Source organism: Callithrix jacchus, chromosome 1 (assembly GCF_049354715.1).
Source record: "Callithrix jacchus isolate 240 chromosome 1, calJac240_pri, whole genome shotgun sequence".
NCBI lineage: Eukaryota > Metazoa > Chordata > Mammalia > Primates > Cebidae > Callithrix > Callithrix jacchus.
The window spans coordinates 50,951,889-50,969,885 of record NC_133502.1 but is presented as its reverse complement, the minus strand read 5'-3'; the positions used below and the strand labels follow the sequence as shown (position 1 = coordinate 50,969,885).

Sequence of the window (17,997 nt, the reverse complement as noted above, 5' to 3'; positions counted from 1 at the left end):
GACTAGACCCATTCCAATTATGTAGCACATGTGGATTGATTACATTAGGCTGGATTAATCTATGGTAACCAACAATTCCAATCTTAGTGGCTAAATACAATAAAATTTTAGTACTTATGCTATAAATCTATCATGGTTTGGTAGATAATTCTACTTTACATCATCACTTTAAAATACTCTGAGGGAGACCTATCATCAGGTAATGGGAACATCTAGATAACCAGATCTCTTTATCACCACATATGTTGAGGAGAGCACTTGGGTCTTCAACTATCAATTAAATGTTTTGACACAGAAGGTCATATCTATCATCACTGTACCATGATGATAATTTTTATAGCTGCTGACCAGGACTAGTAACATAGCTTCACCTACTTGCAAGAAGGTACAATTCTGCTATGTGTTCGAAGGACTGTAAACCAAGATAAGGAGGAGCACCAGAAGACTCCTGTTCAAACTGTAAACTTATTCTGTCACATTTATTTACAGATGATTTATCAAAAGACATTAACGATTCCAAGAATGTGATGTTATTTTGTTATTTTAATTTTACCTATGATGTCAGCTTCTTTTTCTTCTTCTTCTTTTAATTATACTTTAAATGTGCAGAACATGCAGGTTTGTTACATAGGTAACATCTTCAGAACTCTCCACCCCAAATTAAGAGAATGTACATTCTTGTCAGTACCACATAGCACTTAGTCTAAAATTGATTACATAATTGGAAGTAAAACACTTCTCAGCAAATATGAAAGAATGGAAATCATAACAAACAGTCTCTCAGACCACAGTGCAATCAAATTAGAATTTAGAATTAAGAAACTTACTCAAAACTGCACAACTACATGGAAACTAAACAACTTGCTCTTGAATTACTACTGGGTAAATAACACAATTATGGCAGAAATAAAATAGCTTCTTTTAAACCAGTGAGAACAAAGACACAATTTTCCAGAATCTCTGAGACACAGCTAAAGTAGTGTTTAGAGGGAAATTTATAGCACTAAATTCCCACATCAGAAAGCAGTAAAGTTCTAATATCACAGTTTAAAAAACTAGAGAAGTAAGAGCAAACAAATTCAAAAGCCAGCAGAAGACAAGAAATAACTTCAGAGCATAACTCAAGGAGATAGAGACATAAAAAGCTTCCAAAAAAAAAAAAATCAATGAATCCAGGAGCTCATTTTTTGAAAAGCTTAACAAAATAGATAGACCACTAGCCAGAGTAATACAGAAGAAAAGAGAGAGGAATCAAATAGACACAATAAAAAATGATAAAGGAGACATTACCAGTTCTCCCACAGAAATATGAACTACCATCAGAGAATAGTATAAACAAGAATATATGCAAATAAACCAGAAAATCTAGAAGAAATGGTTAAATTCCTGGACACATATACCCTCCCAAGACTAAATAACAAGTTCTGAAATTCAGGCAGTAATTAATAGCCCATCAACCAAAAAAAAAAAGCCCAGGACCAGATGGATTCACAGCTGAATTCTATCAGCGATACAAAGAGGAAGCTGGTACCTTTTCTTCTGAATCTACTCCAAACAATGGAACAATAGAAAAAGTGGGCCTCCTCCTTAACTCATTTTATGAAGCCAGCATTATCTTGATACCAAAACCTGGCAGAGACACAACAAAAAAAGAAAATTATAAGCCAACATCCTTGATGAACATGGAAGCAAAAATCTTCAATAAAATATTGGCAAACAGAAGCCAGCAGCACAGGAAAAAGCTTATCCACCTCGATCAAGTAAGATTCATCCCTGGGATGTAAGGCTGATTCAACATATGCAAATCAACAAATGTAATTCATCACATAAAGAGAACCAATGACGAAAATCACCTGTTATCTCAATAGATGCAGAAAATGTGTTCTATAAAATTCCAACAGCTTTTCATGCTAAAAACACTCAATAAATTAGGTATTAATGGAACATACTGCAAAATAATAAGAGCTATCTATGATAAACCCAAAGCAAATATAATATTGAATGATCAAAAGCTGGAAGTGTTCCCTTTGAAAATCGGAACAAGACAAGGATGCCCTCTGTTGTCACCCCTATTCGACGTAGTATTGGAAGTACAGGCCAGATCAATCAGGCAAGAGAAAGAAATAAAGCATATTCAAATAGGCAGAGAGGAAGTCAAATTTTCTGTGTTTGGAGATGACATGATTGTATATATAGAGAAAACCTCATCTTCTCAACCCAAAAACTGCTTAAGCTAATAAGTGACTTCAGCAAAGTCTCAGGATATAAAAATCAATGAGCAAAAATTACAAGCATTCTCATACACCAATAATAGAGAGCCAACCCATGAGTGAACTCCCATTCACAATTGCTGCAAAAAAAAAAAAAATACCTGGGAATACAACTTACGAGGGATGTGAAGGACCTCTTAAAGGAGAACTAGTTAGCTTTATAATGTCTAAATTATTTAATCTTCTTACCTCTGTTTACCTGTATTTATCATTAAATTTATATTTATAATTTTAACATTTAATAATCAATTGACTTTTGTCTTTGCTTATTTTATGTATGTCTTGCTAAATTATCCCTGATAACTCAGAATTACAGTTTATCTTGTTTTCAAATATTTCAGTTAAGAAAATTAAAATGTTAAGTGTTTTATTGTTACTGTTGAGAAAAAATAATATTTGTAAGTTTCCAAGTTTAAAGAATCCTCTATACTTTTCTCATGTACAGCATATGTTCATGGCAATTGTTTCAGTTTTTTTAAAAAGAAAGTGTATTTTGTTTTGTTTCCTTGTGATAGTTAATAAGAATTTGTAAAGAATCCCTTGGCACTTACACAGTTTGGTCATATTATTATCTGCTTATTAATGCTTCTTCACACCACAGCACAGCTACATCACATTATGTTTATTTATATAAACTATAGATTCTGTTCTCAAATTTTGTCTAAGGCATTTCTCTATAGTTAAATGGAATTGTCGAGTCAACACTTTTGGAGTGTCTATTATGCTCACAGCACTACAATACCTGCTGCAAGTACTAAGCCTAACTTGATTACTATAATATTGTTGAAGAGATAAAGCATTTATACATGCATTTGTTTGGTTGTTTTATAGCTTGAGAGTTTATTTTCAGAATTCCATAATAAAATAGAATTATGTTCACAGAAATGGGTAAATCTCTCTTATCTGTGTGTGGATTATGGGGCATGCATAATTCTAAAAACAAATCATTTCAAACCATTTACATTTCAGTTTGGAATATTTAGTACTATTTGAGGCAATAGATTAAATAATCATCTGATATATATTATGTTTGAATAAAGCTAGAATTGTCTGCCTTGTCTGGGAAAACTTGTATACAGACAAGGGCAAGGATGTTCTTTGTGTACTGGGGGCTGAAGGAAGTCAAGTTAGAGAATTAAAAATTCAGCATGAAAATAAGTAGGTATGTTCCTGCATTGTGGTTTAATAGACGAAATAGCAGATTCTTAGCATGACTGACTTGGATGCACTTATAATAATCAATGTTGCAATTACACCAGCTAGATGGCAATTCATAGATTGCATCTCCTGATTTGCCATTTGCCATTATGTTTGTGCTATTTATCAAAAGTCTTTTCAGTCACAAAGCTCTTGTATATATTAAAAAAAAACTATAGCATTCCCTGTTTCTAAATCTAATCCCACAAAGTAATATACTTTCCAAAAACTTAACTGTTTTACATATTTATGAATTTCTCATAGGCCCCCTAAGGGATTCATTTCTCAATTGTGTCATAAGACACCACAGTATAATGCTTGGCTTATTTTCCCATCAAGTATTGTTCTACAGCTACACGGTGTTTTCTATTTGTCGTTGTCTAGAGCAAACTGGGGATGTAGCATTGACCCAGCCTGCTCAATGTGCAGGACTCATGCCTGCAAGCACCGGGACTCCTAAGAATTATCACTGTGCGTTTCTGTGTCATATCAGCAAGCTCATCTGCAGAAATACATTCTGACTGAGTAACCCTGAGGTAGGCAATGCTTAATTCTCCATTTCAAAATCTTCCAGGAATGGAAAAATGATTCAGCTGGAAGGCATCTGCACTGCCAGAACCCTATTATCCTAACACAGTGTTTACTCTGTTACTAGTTTCAGTTATCCTTACACAGTTTGATAATCATTTTTGAAGCCAGCCTGGCATATAACTCAGCACTCATTCATAGTATGTTTATGATTGGTTTTAGCATGATACCTATAGATTTGCATCTGTCTTTTTGCCTATTTTGTCTATTTGCTACTTTTGAGAAACTATACTTAAAAGAATGTAATTGAAGAAAAATATTGAAAATTAGAAATATATTTCTTATAAATATTTTAAAGCTTATTTTAGTAATTACCAAAGAGGAATTTATTGAAATTAACATATAGACACACATAGAGACACACAAAGAGAGGAAGAGGTGCTATCAACAGTGTGTGTTTGAAAATGATCATGTATAAGTGTAAGATATGATGTAATTATATTAAGAAATTCAATCTTTCTTGAAAGTGAAATAATTAAATTTACTATTTAGCATTCTATACTTCCATATATATTTATAAGATATTATTATAACAAAAAGTTATAAATATTTAATATAAAACATAATCTTTATTGAAAATGTTGTTTTATATTAGCTTAAAATGACACATATTTTAAAAAAAGAAAACAAGCCTAAAATTTCAGTACCCTTAATATTAAGTTGATTTTAAAATTATGTTTTCTATATAAATCTAGGGAATATGTTTTATATAATATAATATCATTATAAAAATATCAACATTAAGATTATGTTTTCTTTGTGTTCATAACAGTAACTTTAATACAAATATATTGAGTTTAATAATTTGTAATTTGATAACTTAATCATTGAATAAGTACTTCTTACGTTTTTACTATGTATCAAATACTTTCTTTAACATAATGTACTTTAGTATCAAAGTCATAAATATGTTAGTGTTAACACTACTATATTTGCTCTTATATTTATTATTTTCTAGTTGCATCTTTCTTTAGTATCTTTCAGAGATGAGACTGCTGAAAATCTGTTATACAACGCATCAAAATTCTTTCAGGGTCTATATGTAATAATAAGCTTTAAAAATTGTCTTTGTGAAAGTTTATTTTTGGTCTAGATTACATACAGTTTTTATCTATTTCATATATTTAGGACATTATAATGTAAATATAGTTAGAAAATTATCTTTTCAGTTGATTTTATGTTTGATTTGAGAATTATGCCATGATATGTACATTTGAAGGATAATATTTGATTTGATTATGTACATATGTTTCTATTTACAGATAAATTTTCTTTCTGGTATGATTTGAAAGTCAATGAATTAAATTTTCATGATTACATATATGTGTATGTATATGCATCTATATATACCCATACATGCATAATCATTTATATTGTTTATAATCCTAATGATGTCTATGTATACACATACATATGCACATGTATGTATGCCATAAACAAATTACCACATACTTGGTAGTGTTAAGTTTAGCCTAAAGCTGCCTCCTTACATATTTTAACTTTGGTCTAAAGGTTTCTTTGTACATTGTGAACTGTAAAAAGTGAAGATGTAAACAGACCATAGCCTATACTTTTGCCAGTGACTGAGTTTTGACCAATCAACTGTAGCCAACTGTTCAAATAAGGCATACAATGTGCTGTAGCCAATCCGGTGTTTCTGTACCTCACTTCCATTTTCCCTACTTTCCTTTCCTTTTTTTTGTTCATAAATCTTCTTCCACCATGTAGTTGTACTGGAGTCTGAACATACTATGGCTCAGGAGGCTGCCCTATTCGTGAATGGTTCATTGCTCAACTAAATGCTTTTAAATTTAATTCGGATGAAATTTTTCTTTTATCATAATGTAGAAGGACAGTTCTGAAAGCTAGATGACCAAAATCAAGGTGTCAACAAGATTTGGTTTCTTCTTGAATTTCTGAGGAAGAATCTGTCCCTGGCCGCTCTTCCAGCTTCTGGTGGCTGCTAACAATCTTTGATGTTCCTTGGCTTCTTAACACACTTTCCAGTCTCTGTCTCTGTCTTCACATAGCATTCTCCCCTGCGTTTCCGTGTCTCCTCTCATAATGATACAAGTAATATCCAGTATACAGCCCACACTGGTCTAATTTGAGATCCCCATCTTAAATGAACTCATTACTACAAGGCCCTGTTTCCAAATAACATCACATTTGGCCGGGCGCGGTGGCTCAAGCCTGTAATCCCAGCACTTTGGGAGGCCGAGGCGGTGGATCACGAGGTCAAGAGATCGAGACCATCCTGGTCAACATGGTGAAACCCTGTCTCTACTAAAAATACAAAAAATTAGCTGGGCATGGTGGCACGTGCCTGTAATCCCAGCTACTCAGGAGGCTGAGGCAGGGGAATTGCCTAAACCCAGGAGGCGGTGGTTGCGGTGAGCCAAGATCGCGCCATTGCACTCCACACTCCAGCATGGGTAACAAGAGCGAAACTCCGTCTCAAAAAAAAACAAAAAAAAAAAACAAAAAAAAAATCACATTCACAATTCACAATTACTGTGGTCAGGATTTCAACAAATCTTTCCAGGAGACTCAATTTAACCACACTATGTGTGTATACATATGCATATACAAATTTATATGTACAAAAAATTCACTTTAATAATAAATATTATGTTTTTCTTTGTTGAAACAAAAGTATGTGTCATTACCACGTACTGTTTTATTACCACTAACTGAATACTAATTTAGTACTAAATTGGTTACACCAGTATTTCATAGCATTATATCTTAAATAAATTTTGAATATGATCAATTAAAATAATACACAATATTTTAACATAAAATTGATGAAGTACAGAGTTCTTCAGTATTTGAAATTTTAAAGAATGCTAATTAATTGCAAACATTAGTTTTAAGACTAGGTGGATTCCTAGCATTCATGTAATGTTAATCCCTAACCTTAGAAAATGTCAAATTATAATAAAAACATTTTTTAAACCTAAAAATAATATTATTCATAAATACACTAGAGCAATAGGAATAAACAGAATGGCCTGAAAAAGCTCTGAAGTATGGTCACCCAATTCAAAAATAAAATAACTTAGCTGTAAAAGGCCAGGAGTGTGGCTCATGTGTGTAATCCCAGTACACTGGGAGGCTGGATCTGGAGGATTGCTTGAGCCCAGCAGTTCAAGACCAGTCTGGGCAACATAGTGAATCCCCACCTCTATTAAAAAAAAAAAAAAAAAAAAAATTAGCCAGGTATTGTGGCATTCACCTGTACTCCCAGCTACTTGGATTGCTTGAGGCTGCAATGAGCTGTGGTTTTACCATCTCACCTCAGCCTGGCCAACAGAGTGAGAACTTGTCTCAAAATAAATAAATCGCATAACATAACTACATTTATAAAGTTCGGTTATGAAATAAGAAAACATACTTTATCTCTCTTCAAATCTCCACAAACAGTATTTTTGTTTATATTCTAATATTAATAAAAGAGTGAAGAGGTCCACTGAGGAGACATACTCTTAAACTCTTGTTAATGTCTTTCTAGATATGATTTTTATTATAAAAATTTTTAAACATACAAGGTTGAAATAATTTACAGTGAACACTAATACATTCATTATTTAGAGTCTATGAATAATATTTTACATTTGTTTAATCACATATATATCAACTTGTCTTCTATCCATCTATCAACTCTGTTCATTTTTGATGCATTTCAAAATGAATTGTGAATATTTGTATATTTCCCCGAGTACATCTTTATGATAACATTAATTAAAGGTCAATATTTATTACTGTTTTCTTTAATTTGATATAAAGTTTACATAAAATGTCATGCACAAATCATAAATATATATTTAAGTGTATTTAATTTGAATACATTTACTCTTAAATCCACGTCTCTACAGGTGTATAACACTATCATCACCCTAGATGATAGGGTTCTTTTGTGTTTCTTCACAAAAGTTATTTTGATTCACTTCCGAACCCCAATTCCCTGGAGATCTGTCTTCTGTTTTATTTCCTCTGATTAGATTAGCCTCTTCTAATTAAATTTATATGAAATCTTACAAAGGGTACTATTTTGAATAATAATTCACTAAGAATAATATTTTTGAGATTCATCTATGTTGTTGCAAGTATCTTTAATTCATAGTTTGCAATAAACAATTTACACCTATTCTAAGTCATAGGCACGAAACTCTTTCTACATTTTGGCTCTTCTAAAGCAAACATCCATGAACTTTCTTGTGAAGGTTTTTTTTTTTTTTTTTTTTGGTGAAACATTTTTATGTATTTTGATAAAAACCTAGGATAAACCCATGGATTTATAGATAGATGTGGCCCATATTTAATTTAAAATAACTTCCATATCTTCATGGGTTGTACCATTGTATTCTACTACCAGTATGTAAGGTGATTTCATATCTTTGCTAACTTGTAGCATTATCAGTCTATTTTCCATAATTCTCTAGTTTATCTGTTTACATTTACACTATGTTTAGGATCTGAGGAATGGTCAAGGCACTGTCAAACATGCTCTACCACTTTCTAAGCAAACCAACAATGTATGAGAGTTTGAATTTCTGCACATTCTTGCCAACAATTGTTATTGCCTGTGTTGTTGTTTTTAATTAGAGCCATCCTTGTGGGTGTGAAGTGGTATATAGTGGTTTTGATAGGAATTTCTCTAATGACTAATTACATTAAGCAACCTTTCATTTTAATTATTTGAATAGCTACTTTGGAGAAATGACTCTCCAAATGTTTTTCAACAATTTAAAGCTTATTTTAAAATTGGATTGTTTTACTTTACATAATTAAGTCATAAAAGTTCTTTACATATTTTGGATACATTTTATTATTAAATATATAACTTGCAAATATTTTCTTCCATTCTGTTGTCTTTTGTACTTTTTGAGCATATCTTTATGATACAAACATTTTTAATTTGGATATAATTCACCTTTTTTACTTGTGTCACTTGTGCTTTTGGTGTCATATCTAAGAAACCTTTGCCTAAACCAAGCCAAGAAGATTCTTATAGTTTTGGCTCTTACATTTATACCTGTCGACACTTTTGGTAATTTTTTTGTGGCTGACGTGAGTTTGAAATCCAAATGATGCTTTTGCATACACAGTTGTCTACATGTTGCAGCACTAGTTATTGAAAATATTTAATAAATTACCTTGGCTTCCTTGTTAAAAAGTCAGATGACTAAATGAATGAATGAATTTCTGGAAATCTTGACCAATTTGTGTGTCTTTTCTTATACTATACCACATTGCCACTATTAGTCTAATCGTGTAGTAAGTTTTGAAATAAGGAATTGCTGTCTTCCAAATTATTTATTCTTTTTCAAAATTATCTCAGCTGGCCAGGCGCAGTGGCTCACGCCTGAAATCCCAGCACTTTGGGAGGCCGAGGTGGGTGGATCACAAGGTCAAGAGATGGAGACCATCCTGGCCAACATGGCGAAACCCCATCTCTACCAAAAATAACAGAAAAATTACCCGGGCGTGGTGGCACACGCCTGCGGTCTCAGTTACTGGGGAGGCTGAGGCGGAATAATCGCTTGAACCCGGGAGGCGGAGGTTTCAGTGAGCTGAGATTGTGCCACTGCACACTAGCCTGGCAACAGAGCAAGACTCCATATCAAAAAAAAAATTATTTCGGCTATGTATTTATATAGAAATTTTAGAATAATTTATGATTATGTAATATCTTCATTTATTTAGATATTTTCTTTCAACAATATTTTGGGGGTTTTAATTCCTGGATTTTGGTAACCTTATTGGAAGGAAATATGAAAAAAGGGTGATTAATTATTTAAAAAGTATGAATACTGAGAATTCGTACCTAGATTCTAAACTCACTTTTGCCACTTACCCTGAGTCTTATAGCTTCACTTTGCTCCCTTTACATCACCAGCAAATGAAGAAGATAATGACTGACCTCACTGTCTTTACAGGAATGTTGTTAGAATAGATGAGGCAATGTATACAAAAACACAGAGTATCTTGGAAGACAAATAATCTATAAAACTGTAGAATCATCATTATTATTATTAGTGTTAAAGAGAGAATTTCTGGAATGTCAGAAAGTTGAATATATTAATTTCCTACTAAGAAGAAAATAAAAATATAATTACAATAGAGATTTAATAGCTTTGTCTTTTATTTTATTCAATGCGGTGTAAGAATATAGATGTACCTCCTTTGTATTATTATAAAGGTAGGTTGTTTTCCATTTCATGTTACCTTTATGTCTCTAATCAGAATCTAACGATATGTATGTTATTGCACATACATCTCTTGCATTTCTAAAAATCACCAAAGTTTGATTAATCATAGGTGCCAGATGTTTTAAATTATACATTTTTCACTATATAAATGTACGTACACACATGTATACAATGTGCATCTTTGTGCATCAGCTTTTCCTGGTACACTTTAACTCTAAAAATACTATGTGATGGTTCACATATTTAATAAAAATATCAGTGTATTAATTTTTTACAACTTAAGTTCCAATGACTTCTTTGTATAATGAAGAGATTATATACAACTGTTTTCATTTTAAACAATAAATTTTGGAATTGATAGCTATCTATATAAGCATGAACAAGTCAGTCACTTTCTGTAGGATTCTTTATTTGATATATTATGAAGTTAGGCACAATTATTATTAAGCTCTGTTTCCATTCCAATATCCTTGAAATATGCAGAATATTTAACGTATGGTAGAGAATGAAGGAAAAGATAATTCTATGATCAAGTTATAGCATATAATTGATAAACATATTTTTCAAAGTAAAATCTTGCAAGTAGAGCAATTTTTCAATTTCAGTTTACTTGAGTATTTAAATTATGCAACACCACTACTTAAATATCTGTTTTTAGTTTCCTTTAACGTTTTAAATAATTTTTACAAAATATTAAGTTTAGCATGCAGCTCATGAAATAAAACATACATCATACTCTAGAACAAATTAACTATGAGTGAGTACTTTTATCTCAGCATACATTTAATTAAAAATACTCTAATGAACTCTTTTTATGGTTGAAATTATTTTTTTAATATCTAATTTAATTTTATTCTATTATATTATTTAAAAAGTATAACATATTAAATACAGTTGACTCTTGAATGACATACATTGGAATGCATAAGTTCCAACTTAATTTGCAGACTTTTTTTTTGTTAAAAGTTATACCAAGTGTGCTTGCTTCTCCCAACTCCCTTTCAACTCCTTTACCTCTTCTTTATCTGCCACCCCTGACATAGCAAGACCAAACCCTACCCTTTCTCCTACTCCAGTACTTACTCTAAAACGAAGACTTTTATGATAATCCACCTCCACTTAATAAATGATAAATGTTTTATCTTACCTATAATTATCTTAATAGCATTTTCTTTTCTCTAGCTTAGTTAATTGTAAGAATATAGTGTATTAAACAGATACTACACTTCATCTTAGTCAAAGGCAAAAAAGAAGACTTTTATGCAGCCAACAAACATGAAAAAAGCTCCTTGTCACTGAACATGAGACGAATGCAAATCAAAACTGCAATAAGATACCATCTCATTCCAGTTAGAATGGAGATCATTAAAAAGTCAGGAAACAACAGATGCTGGTGAGGCTGTGAAGAAACAGGAACACTTTTAACTGTTGATGGAAGTGTAAATTAGTTCTACCATTGTGGAAGACAGTTTGATGATTCCTCAAGGATTGAGAACTAGAAATACTCTTTGACCCAGCAATCCCATTACTGGGTATGTACCCAAAGGATTATAAATTATTCTACCATAAAAGCACAAGCATACATATGTTCATTGCAGCACTATTTCCAATAGCAAAGACTTGAAACCAACCTAACTGCCCATCAGTGATAGATTAGATATAGAAAATGTGGCACATACACACCACAGAATACTATGCAGCCATAAAAATGAATGAGTTCATGTTTTTTGCAGGGACATGGAAAAAGCTGCAAACTAACACAGGAACAGAAAACCAAACACTGCATGTTCTCACTCATAAGTGAGAGTTGAACAAAGAGAACACATGGACACAGGGAGGGGAACATCACACACTACAGCCTGTTGATGGGTAGGGGACAAGGAGAGGGAGAGCATTAGGACAAATACCTCATGCATTCAGGGCTTAAAACCTAGATGTCATGTTGATAGTTGCAGCAAACCAACATGGCACATGTATACCTAGGTAACAAATCTGTGCATTCTTCACATATATTCCAGAACTTAAAGTAAAATAAAAAAAGAATACAGTATATAATTCATGTAATATACAAAATATGTGATAATTGTTTATGTTTTTTGTAAGGCTTACTATTAACTAAGTAATAACTAATAACTTAGTTATTACTATAACTAGTAAGTTATTACATTCATTACTATAACTACTAATTTATTACTAGTTATGTTTTTGGATAGTCAAAAGTTAAATGTGGCACAGTGGTTTGGTGCCACTAAGCTCACATTGTTCAAGGGCTCTGTATTATAATGACAGTCTCATAATTGCAATCTGTTGGCTTACAAGTATTATAATTGCTTGATAAATGAAATGGAGCTTTGGCTTTGTTATAGATTGTAAATTTATTTTCCCCAAGCCTTTAAAACCAAATGAATTATTTTGTTTTCATGTACACGTACAAAGGCATTAATATTTTGAAGCTAATGTGTCATATTTGGCTGCCCCTGTCATAGTCCATCCATCATATTCCTTTCAGTAAGACAAAATATGATTTTGGTTGATGAACATAACTTGATTTGAGATACAGGAGCCCCATCTTATGTGGAAGGTCAGAGATAACCGAAGTAAAATGAAGATTTTAAGATTAACAACAACCAAAAATCCTTTGTCATGGAGTAATTAAAATACACAATAGAAAAGAAAACTTTTTATTTCCCCATAGTCTTTATTCTCAGTTTTATTTATAAATGAATCTATAAGTTAAAAAAGAAAAATTTGCAATAAAGCCATTGAATATTATATGCAAAATGGCTGCAACTATATGCACAAAATTCTTTGACAAGTACAAAAACATTTTTAAAAGCAAGGCATTTTGTTTAGTAACTAATAAATGTGTCGTTTACATGTAAACAATGTTTGTCCTGCTGGTAAGTGCTTCAATAAGTTATAAACTTCATTTTGTATCCTCTTTATCTTACGGCAGTTTCCAAATCCTCTGCAACCATATAGTTTAAGAAAAATTTATTAAAAAGCTTTTGTGTCTACTTTCAAACAGTACCATTTTTGCCATTGTTACTACTTTTTATTCTCCTTCTCACTTTTTGATGCATAAATTTCATTGCTGCTTATTAAAATATACCTGTAACCAACACAAAACAAATTTTAGTACTTCTTAATCATTTGTTAGGGGAATTGATATCACTGAATTCAAGATAAGGGGGAAAAGAAAGACACCAAAAATATGAAAAATAAAATATCATGGACTTGAATTATTCTATCAGTATCTTATTTTTTCTTTCAATTAACATGTGTGGAAGATAGAAGATCACTGTTTCTATGAACATACTGTTCATTAACTTTTGTTTCTGTCTTGTTCATTAGCCATGCTAGACAAAGTGTCATAGACTGGGAATCTTATAAACAACAAAAATTTGTTTTTCACATTTGTGGCATCTGACAAGTTCAAGTTTAAGGCACTGGGAGATTCAGTGTCTGGTGATGACCCTGTTTTCTGGTTTGTACATGTCCCCTTCTAGCTTGGTCGTCACATGATAGAAGGGAAGAATTTTGATCTTTTTCCATTTTACAAGGGCTCCACTCTCATAGCAAGGTCATAAGAGTGATGACCTTGTGAATGCGGCCTCCAAAGTCCTCACCTCCTAATACCATCGCTTTAAGGGGTTAGGATTTAACATATGAGTTTTTAGGGGACATAAGCATTCGATCTATTAAAAATACCTTTATTTTCTTAACTTAGTTTTGGAGTAAAGTTATAGATGACTGTATCCTTTCCTCATTGTGCCCAATGTAGTTGTTTTAACAAAATGGAAGGTAAATTAAAAAATGAATAAAAATACTAGTAAATAATTCATTGTCTTGGCAGCAATAATATTCTATAAATAATAACCCCTGGGTTTCAAATTACAAGGTATTGCAACAATTTTGTGTTTAATACATGTAGTCATGACAAACATACATAATAGTCATAAGTCCATATTTTATTTATTATTTTTCTTTTTTATATTGCAACTATTATAAGTATATGGAAGCAATTTTTAAAAATAATAGGCTTTATTTCTTAGAAATATTTCAAAGATAATAAAATATTTAACAGACTGTGAAAAGGATTTCCTTTACACTCCTTCTCTACCCAAAGCTTTCCATATCATTTACATCTTGTTTTGATGGGGCACATTTATTGCAATTGATAAGCCACTATTAAGACATTATTAATAATGAATTATGTGGCTTACATTAGGGTTTATTTTTTATGTTGTAGAGTGATCTGAGTATTTCAAAATGCATAATGCTGTGTCTACAACATGACTATGTTATACAGAATAGTTTCACTCTCTTGAAAAATTCCATGCACCTCTACTCATTACTTCTACTTTGTCAATTAACCCATAGCAACCACTAAGCTTTTTAAAGTTAGTATAGTTGTGCCTTTCCCAGAATGTATATATTGGGAATCCTACAGTAAATAGCCTTTCCAGACTGGCTTCTTTCACTTATAAATATTTATTTAAGTGGCTTAGTGGCTTATGTATTTTTGTTATTAAATAATGTGTTATTTGAATGTACCACAGTTTATCTTGTCACATGTTGATGGACATCTTGGTCACTCCAATAATTGGCAATTATATATAAATAAATTGCTACAAACATTTGTATGCAAGTTTTATATAAATATTAATTTTGAACTCACTTGTGTATGCACCAGGAGATTCTATATAATAAGGTAAAATTATGTTTAGTTTTTAAAGAAACTGCCACAAGTCCTCCAAAGTGGCTATAGCATTTTACATTCCCACCAACAATGAGTAAGTGTTCCTGAAGTTCTACATTCTCATCAGCTTTTTGTTCTGTCAGTGTTTTGGAATTTAGCTATTCTAATATATATATATTATATATATGTGTATATTATATATATAATATATATAATGGTAACCTTTTATTGTTTTCAATTTATAATTCCCAAATAGCATAAGATAGTGATCATTTTTTAAAATGCTCATTTGCCATCTATGTATCTTTTCTGTTAAGATATTTCTTCCAATCTTCTGCCTACTTCAAAAAAATATATTTGTCGTTTTTACTTTAGATTCAGGGGCTACATGAACAGATCTGCTAAAAGGATATACTTTGTGATGTTGAGATTTGTGCGTCTATTGATCCTATCACCCAATGAACATAGGCATCCAATAGAAGTTTTTCGACCCATCCCTCCCTCCCTGTTCTTGGAGTCCCTAGCATTTATCGTTCCCATCTTTGTGTCTGTGTGTATCCAAAGTTTACCTTCCACTTATAAGTGAGACTATTGATATTTGATTTGGTGTTTTTGTGTTAATTTGTTTGCAATAATGCCCCCCAGCTGTATCCATTTTGGTGCAAAGGACACGATTCTGTTCTTCTTTTATAGTTGTGTACTATTCCATGTTGTATAGGTACCACATTTTCTTTGTAAAACCCACCAGTGATGGGCACCTAGACTGATTCCATGTCTTTGCTATTGTGAATAGTGCTACAATAAACATATGAATGCAGGTGTCTTTGTGATAGAATGGCTTATTTTCCTGTGAGTATATATCAAGTAATGGGATTACTGGGTTGAATGGTAGTTCTATGTTAAAATTTATATTAAAGCTCATATATAAAGTTCATATTAAAATTAAATATGTTTCTATTTCTCCATAGCCTTGCCAACATCTGCTATTCTTTTATTTTAATACTAGCCATTCTGACTTATGTTAGATAATATCTAACTGTAGTTTTAATTTGCAATCTTGTGATGATTAGTAATGTTGAGCGTGTTTTTATATGTTTATTGACCACTTGTATGTCTTTTTTTGAGAAGTGCTTGTTCATGTCCTTTGCTCACTTTTGTTGTTGTTGTTGCTACTGTTTATTTGTTTAAGTTCCTTATAGTCTGGAAATTAGACCTTTGTTGGATGCATAGTTTGCAAATATTTTCTTCCATTCTGTAGGTTGTGTGGTTATGCCATTGTTAGTTTTTCTGGCTTTGCAGAAACCCTTTACTTTAATTAGATCCCATTGTCAATTTTTGTTTTTGTTGTGATTTCTTTTGTGAACTAAGCCATAAGTTTTTTGTCCAGAAGGGTATTTCCTAGGTTTTCTTTTAGGGTTTTTATAGTTTGAGGGCTTAAATTTATGACTTTAATCTCTTTTGAGTTAATGTTTTCATATGGTGATAAGCAGTAGTGCAGTTTCACTCTTCTGCATATGGTTAACCAGCTTTCCCAGCAGCATTTATTGAATAGGAAGTCCTTTCTCCATTGCTAATTTTTGTCAGCTTTGTGGAAGATGAGTTGGTTGAAGGTGTGTGGCTCTATTTATTGGGTCTCTATTCTGTTCCATTGATCTATGTGGTTTATTTTTGTACCAGTACCATGTTGTTTTGGTAAACATCATTTTATAGTGAAGTTTGAAGTCAGATAGTATAATGTCTCTGGCTTTGTTCTTTTTGTTTAGAATTGAATTTGGGCTTTTTTGGGTTCCATATAAATTTCAGAATAGGTTTTTCTAATTATGTAAAAAATGATTTTGATCACTTGATAGGAATAAACTGAATCCCTAGATTTCTTTGGGCAGTATGAACATTTTAACTAAATTTATTCTTCTAATCCATGACCTCAAATATTTTTTTTTTCATTTGTGAGATCTATGCTTTCTTTCAGCACTGTTTTGGAGCTCTCCTTATAGCAATCTTTCAACTCATTTGTCAGATATATTCCTAGATGTTTTATCATTTTTGTGTTATTTTGTCCACTTTTTAATTAGGTTGCTGTATAGTTTAGATATGAATACTTTATCAGACATGTGTTTTGCAAATATTTCATCTCAGTTGTGACTTGTATTTTAATTCTCTTAACACTGTCTTTCACAGAGCAGAAGTGTTTACAGTTTTAATAAAGTCCAACTCGTCTGTTTTTTATGGATCTTGCTTTTGTGTTATATCTAAACATGCATTGCCAAAACTAAGGTTACATAGATTTTTCTCACATGCTATCTTTTAGAAACTTTAGAGATTTGCATTTACATTTAACTTTATAATCTGTTTTGAGTTAGCTTTTATAAAGATCTATGTTTATAATCCTTTTTTCTTGCATATGAACATTTAATTTTTTTAGCACCATTTGTCAGATTTCCATTTCTCCTCTGGCAAAGATGAGTTGACTGTTCTACTGTGGGTGGCATTTTGGGCTCATTTTTTCATTCCATTCATTTTTTTTGTGTATACTTTTGTTAAAGCCATTCTGTTTTTATTATTCTAGCTGAACAGTAGGTCTTGAAATCTTACTAGTCAGTCATGTAGTATTAGTTCTCTGACTTTGTTATTATGATGTTGGTAATTTAGACTTCTTTGTTTCTTTGTATAAAGTTTAAAATAGTTTGGTGATATACACAAAGTAAATTGATGAGATTTTTGTTGAGATTGAATTGCATGTATAGATGCAATTTGGGAGAAAGACATTTTAAACAATATTTAGTTTTCAAATTTATGAACATAAAATATCTCCATTTATTTGTATTTTTTATTGTATTACAATTGTGTAGATTTATCCATATACATCCTGTACATATTTGGTTAGATTTCTTCCTCCTCCTCTTCTTCCTTCTCCTTTTATTTCACCTTCTCATTCTCTTCTTTCTTCTTTTTTGAGATAACTAAACTTGTGCTGTGTTTTTTATTTTGGTTTCCAACTCCTCATTGATAGTATATAGAAAAGCAA

General features: G+C 31.7%; 1 long non-coding RNA gene across 1 annotated transcript in view; it reads left to right on the top strand.

The window, feature by feature from the left end:
• The window catches only part of LOC144579012 (uncharacterized), a 120,780-nt gene that overhangs the window by 73,839 nt on the left and 28,944 nt on the right, over positions 1-17,997 (top strand). The gene's annotated exons all lie outside the window — the stretch shown is intronic.